This window comes from Aptenodytes forsteri, unplaced genomic scaffold, assembly GCF_000699145.1.
Source record: "Aptenodytes forsteri isolate BGI_AS27 unplaced genomic scaffold, ASM69914v1 Scaffold35, whole genome shotgun sequence".
Lineage (NCBI taxonomy): Eukaryota > Metazoa > Chordata > Aves > Sphenisciformes > Spheniscidae > Aptenodytes > Aptenodytes forsteri.
In genome coordinates this window covers 2,411,018-2,417,365 of record NW_008795334.1, presented here as the reverse complement: position 1 = coordinate 2,417,365, position 6,348 = coordinate 2,411,018, and the positions used below count along the sequence as shown (strand labels likewise).

General features: G+C 41.6%; 1 protein-coding gene across 3 annotated transcripts in view; it reads left to right on the top strand.

Moving 5' to 3' along the window:
• Window positions 1-6,348, top strand: part of UBE2K (ubiquitin conjugating enzyme E2 K) — a 48,329-nt gene that overhangs the window by 364 nt on the left and 41,617 nt on the right. The gene's annotated exons all lie outside the window — the stretch shown is intronic.

Genomic DNA, 6,348 nt, shown 5'->3' with positions numbered 1-6,348 from the left:
CCGCCGCCCGCCGCCCGCGCGCGGCCAGGCCCACGCGGCTGGGGGGAGAGGCTCCTTCGTGGGGGCCAGGAGGTGATGAAGCGAATTGGTGAGGCTGAGATGGGGTACGGGGGATCTCACATCCCCTTTAGCTCGTCCCTCCGGTCAGCCAGTGCCTGAGGCTGCAGAGTGTGGGGGTTATTTATTTTTTTTTTAAAGGTTTGCGCCCACGCGCCTCTCTGCTGGGGAGAGGCTCCTTCGTGGGGGCCAGGAGGTGATGAAGCGAATTGGTGAGGCTGAGATGGGGGGTACGTGATCTCACATCCCCTTTAGCTCGTCCCTCCGGTCAGCCAGTGCCTGAGGCTGCAGAGTGTGGGGTTTATTTATTTTTTTTTTAAAGGTTTGCAAGTAAATCCCTATTTATTTAGGTTACTTTAATACAGAACTTCCTTTATTCCACTACAGGCTTACTCACCTTCAGGTGGATGCTTTTAAAGCCTCACTCATTTCAATCATGTTACCTCATTTCCCGAACAGTATGTTTTGAGGTATGTGGCGGTCAGTAGGAGAAGCTGACTACTTTCAGGGGGACATTAAAGAAGTTCTGATCAGTTTGGGGGAATAGGTAGCAGCGTTTGCAGGGTTGCATCAGTACAGCTTTTGCTGTGTCTGTAGCTGAGTTGGTGGACGTCAGCCAGATAGGTTTTAATGGTTGTGTCGTCATTGTCGTCCTACTTGGGATGATGTTGCAGGTTAGATGCTTGTGAAATATTAATGTGAATATGTAACTCTTAAAGCGGGTGTTTTAGAAATCTGGACATATTCACAGAGGAAAAATCGAGAGGATAATTTTTGAAAGATACTAATGACTTAAGGAAAACGTGTTTAGGGTAGCAGTAGTTGATGTGGTTTTAAATTGTGTGCTAACAGCATTGTTGCTATGCAGCTTGAACTAGCCCCTAGAAAAATGTAAGGGCCTTGTTTTACAGCTGCCTTCAGAGCCCAGGCTGATTTTGCCAAGCTGTTGCACAGCGAATACAGAATTGCATGTAAACTAAGAGAAATTTCTAGGTGGATACCTTTATACCAAAGCTAGAAAATCTAGACCTTGTACCCCATATAACGAGCTGATATTGTGGGAACGAAGAAGTCTTTATTTGAAAGTGCTGTCTAAAGGCTTCAAGACCCTTTCCCTTTGCTTTATGTAGAAAAAAAGAAACCTTAACTTACATAGGTTTTGGGGGAGATCCATGCTAAATTTTCTTACTGTAAAGGCTGGATCTAGTGAGCACATTTTTCACTGTTCCTGTTTGTTTAGTCTATGCATTGAAGGGCTCAGTACAGAATGTTGGAAACAAATAATATTATGAAATAGCTTTAAGCTGCCTAAAGCTTCCCAGAAATAAGACCGCAATTCTTATGAAATGAAAATTAATGGAATTTTAAAATTACAATACAGGAAAGTTTGATATTTCTTCTTTTTCCTGCCATTAGGAAGCTACGTATGAGTGTTATACTGATATAGCTGTATGTATAAAATTGCTGTTTACAGAATATACTAACTCCCCTGTCTTGAATGCAAAATTTCAGCATTACTTAATGGTTGTCTAAGTTGCAAAGTTTTTTGTGAATGTTTGTACATTCAAAGGCAGTCAAACTATGGTGTCAGTACCACTGAGCATGAAAACATATGGAGTGAGATGGTGAATGGAGGTATAACTAAATACTACAAATCAGAGGAAAAAAAAGGTTTTTTTCTATGTGGTTTGTGTACTAAAATGATTATTAAACCTTGTTCCTTTAAAAAAAAAAGAAAAACTTTTTTTCATGAATGGTGATGCTAGATTTGTTATTTAGAAGTTTTAAGTCCCTCTCTGAAGGCAAAGTGGGTCACTTTATCTGCATTTAAATTATTCTTGATTTGATACTTTGAGCTACACCTGAATATGAAGAGCAGCCCCCCTGTTTCAGTAAGATGAATCTGTTTTGCAGATTCAGTAAGAGTACAAATGCCTGAAGGAGAGGGCAGGCACACTTGGAAAAAGTACATAGGAGGTTTGTTCTCTGTCTTCTTCTAGTACTCACCTTTGGGCTGAAATAGAGTGGTGGAACCAGAAATGTTTTTAAAAGGGAGCAGCTGGATGGCAGTTAATTCCTTCTGCATTTGAAGTATGTTAATGATGTATGGATCCTTGGACAAGAAGGATGCTATGGATCCTTACTAGTCATGACTAAATATACTTTTGATATTACTTAGTGCTTCCTATTTCCTTGACTTAAGTGGCGTTTCTGGGAAATCACTAAAATGTGAATTTTAGACTATCTTGCTCTCTGGTTTACAGATAAGAGATGAAGGATTCTTAATTCTTTGAAGTTGAGTCTGGGGGCTTCTTGCATATTTTGAAAAAGCATTTGAAGTCTTTTCACACTTGAGCAACAGAAGTGTTTTTGCTCTGCTTGCTTTATTATTTCTAGTTTTATTATAGGGCCTACACATTAACTTAAGTGGGATATTGTGTGTTTGAGAGGTCCATGTAACTTTGTATCTTTAATATTTGAATTAAATACATGAAACTAACAACAATTTCTTCATCAGGAGTGCTCTCCAAAGTATGATTTAAATAAAACTTTTTGCCTTTGTGTGTGGAAAAAGCTTTAAAATTCTAAGGTAGATGAGGTACTGCATCTTTAACAAAGATGAAGCTGTTAAGTTAGTCTAGGTAGTAACTTGACTGGTTAAATATGTGTTAAGGGTACTGTACTATGGTTGTATTAAAATTCTAAAATGAGTAAGCAGTACATCAAATCAGATCATACTCCAAATCCTAGTCTAGGCAAGGCATCAGTTGCTCAACTTTATCTCTTTTCTTGTTCTGTCATTTCACTAATCTGTTATCTTGTTGGTTTTAGGGGCTGAAATTCTAAAGCTGCAAAACACATTTTGGACAAAAGTATGAAGCTGCAGCATGATGGAGAAACCAATAAATAGGTGGAGGGAGAATAGTATCCCACTGTTGATAAGTGAGAGAAGGCTTTTGTGAAGGTTAGCTGGTATTATTTCAGAATAGCGTTACCGGAATGCTGCAGCGGGTAGCCAAATCCTTACCTGCTCTCTATTTGTAAGCAGCTATCTTATGAGAGGAAAAATCTGTCTGGCATTTAACAATGAATAGAAACATGTTGAAAAATCTTGTGGTCACTTAAAGGCTGATGCTGAGCAGTGGTTGTGGTTCATCAGGTATGTTAAACAATGTGTGACTTGTTTTCATATTTTAATAGAGCATTGGTGTTACGCTTTAAAGAAATTATATTATGCTAGCATTGAAGGATTCAACGTTTAATTGGCCATCCAGTTTCTTTTATCATGTAGAAATGTAAGGTGTTTTCTGGCCATCTGTAAGTCAGAGGCTAGTAGATACCTTATAGTGAAACCACTACTCTGGTACTGAAGGTAAAACATTGGGAAACATAGCTTCTTCCTAGCAAGAAGAGAGTTGCTGGTATCTCTACCACAAAATGTTCTTCTCTTACGAATATCAAGAGGGAGGGGTTTATCTGCATGGGAGGTAAACCCAGATAGAGCTGAGAATAAATTAAACTCAACTGCAGTTATGGAATATGAATATCTGCATGAGCAGATATCTGAAGCAGCACTTAAAACTTGTAACTTGCTTGAATCCAAAATAGCATTCAAGCTGAGATAGTAGGTTCATGGCAAAGTTTGTAGTACTTCATTTCCAAGAAGGAAGTGGGTATTTGTTTTGGAGTCTGCGATGTGTTTTTGTGATTTACAGGAGAAAGGGAGAAGGGACGAGTAACAGTAGTCTGCCACACCATGTCCATTCTTAGGCTTTTAGAGTTCTAGTGAGTAGCTCTCATGTTTGCTTTTATCATTGCCTTTAGTGGTCTTGTGATTTGTGTCAGTTCATAGTAAGATGCTAAGTGGCATCTCTGAAATTTTCTTACTGTTTGGAAAAGCCATAAGCATGTAATCTTCAGGCTCAGAAAAACTTCATTACTTTGTTTATATTTGGGCAGTCTTGGCTGCTAGAAGTTGAATTCACTAAAATGGAAACTTTCAGTAGTAATTGTGCTTTGGTGTTACTAGAAGGGCCTGTTGGAAATTGTGGATGCTTGTTTTTCTTCCCATTTATCATGTAGAACCAATGCAGACCTATAAGAATGAGATGTCTTCTATTATGGCTCCTGAATCAGCAACAGATTTTTTTGAACAGTGTCCATTTTCTGCTAATACATATGCTTAACTTTTGATTCATAAGAACAGTCTCATTGAAGTCAGTAGAGGTTTAGTGAGTGCAGTGGGACTGTTTGTGTGAATAAAGCTAGAGTGTGCCTAGTTAATTAAAAGGCGTAAAGTTAAAGGCGTAAAGATGAGAACTTTTAAACTGACATTATTATATTGGTACCAATCTCTGTTCAGCCTCTCAGAAGGCTTGCATATGATAAACCAGTGGTGGTGGTGGGGTGTCAGTGCATTGGACTGTGGGGCTGCTACGCAAAGGGATCATAGCCAGCCTACTGTATGAGATTCAACAAGGCCAAGTGCCGGGTCCTGCACTTCGGCCACAACAACCCCATGCAGCGCTACAGGCTTGGGGAAGAGTGGCTGGAAAGCTGCCCAGAGGAAAAGGCCCTGGGGGTGCTGGTTGACAGCCGGCTGAACATGAGCCGGCAGTGTGCCCAGGTGGCCAAGAAGGCCAATGGCATCCTGGCCTGTATCAGAAATAGTGTGGCCAGCAGGACTAGGGAAGTGATCATGCCCCTGTACTTGGCACTGGTGAGGCCGCACCTCAAATACTGTGTTCAGTTTTGGGCCCCTCACTACAAGAAGGACGTTGAGGCGCTGGAGCGCGTCCAGAGAAGGGCAACGAGGCTGGTGAAGGGTCTAGAGCACAAGTCTTATGAGGAGCGGCTGAGGGAACTGGGGTTGTTTAGCCTGGAGAAGAGGAGGCTCAGGGGAGACCTTATGGTGCTCTACAACTACCTGAAAGGAGGTTGTAGTGAGGTGGGTGTTGGTCTCTTCTCCCAAGTAACTAGTGATAGAATGAGAGGAAATGGCCTCAAGTTGCGCCAGGGGAGGTTTAGATTGGACATGAGGAAAAATTTCTTTACTGAAAGAGTGGTTAAACGTTGGAACAGGCTGCCCAGGGGAGGGGGGTGAGTCACCATCCCTGGAGGTATTTAAAAGACGTGTAGATGAGGCGCTTAGGGACATGGTTTAGTGGGCATGGTGGTGTTGGGTTGATGGTTGGACTCGATTATCTTAGAGGTCTTTTCCAACCTTAATGATTCTATGATTTTACTGGCTGGAGAAATGAAGGGGCTGACAGGAGCCTTTTGAAGCTCAACAGAGGTAGGTACCAAGTCCTGCATCTGGGAGGAAGTAACACCATGCATCAGTACATACAGACTTGAGACTGACTGGAAACAAAGCAGGCTAGCAGAAAAAGACCTGTATGACCTAGTGGAGAGCAAGTTGAACATGATTCAGCAGTGCTCTTGTGGCAAAGAAGCCCAACCACATACTGGGTTGCATTAGCAAGAATGTAGTCAGTGGGTTGCGAGAAGTGGTTCTTAGCCTCTATTCCATGCTTATGAGACCATATCTCATGTACCGTGTCCAGTTTTGGGCTTTCCAGTGTAGGACATTGATATACTGGAGTGAGCCCAGCAGAACACCATCAAGGTGGTTAAGGGACTGGAGCACATGATGTGTGAGGAGAGGGTGAGAGAACTGATGCTGTTGAGAGAACTGTTTGAAGAGGCATCTTCCTGTCATCCACAAATACCTAATGAGAGGCTCTGGAGAAGAGTCAGACTTGTCTCAGAAGTGCACAGGGATAGGATGAGAGGCAACAGACACAAGCTGGAACATGGGAAATTCTGACTAGACACTGGGAAAAAAACATTGCCAAAAAGAATTTTGTCTACTGTGTATTTCAAGCCATGCCTACGACTTTAGGCAAGACAAGGTTTAGACCTGTTTCCTATAATTATATAAAAAGGATACTGAAATGCCATTACTGTGCATCTTTGGTTTTCTTAATTCCACCTATGGTGTGTTTGGTTATATCTTCCAGTTTGTACTGGAAAATAATGCAGAATGGATCTGTAGATCTTTGCCTTCAAACGAGTTTGTCCATAAGTCACTTTTGTTAACTTGCCCTGGTTTCGGCTTGGATAGAGTTGATTTCCTTCCTAGTAGCTGGTACAGTGCTGTGTTTTGGATTTAGTGTGAGAATAATGTTGATAACACACCGATGTTTTAGTTATTGCTAAGTAGTACTTACACTAGTCAAGGACTTTCCAGCTTCTCATGCCCTGCCAGTGAGAAGCTGGGAGGGGGGC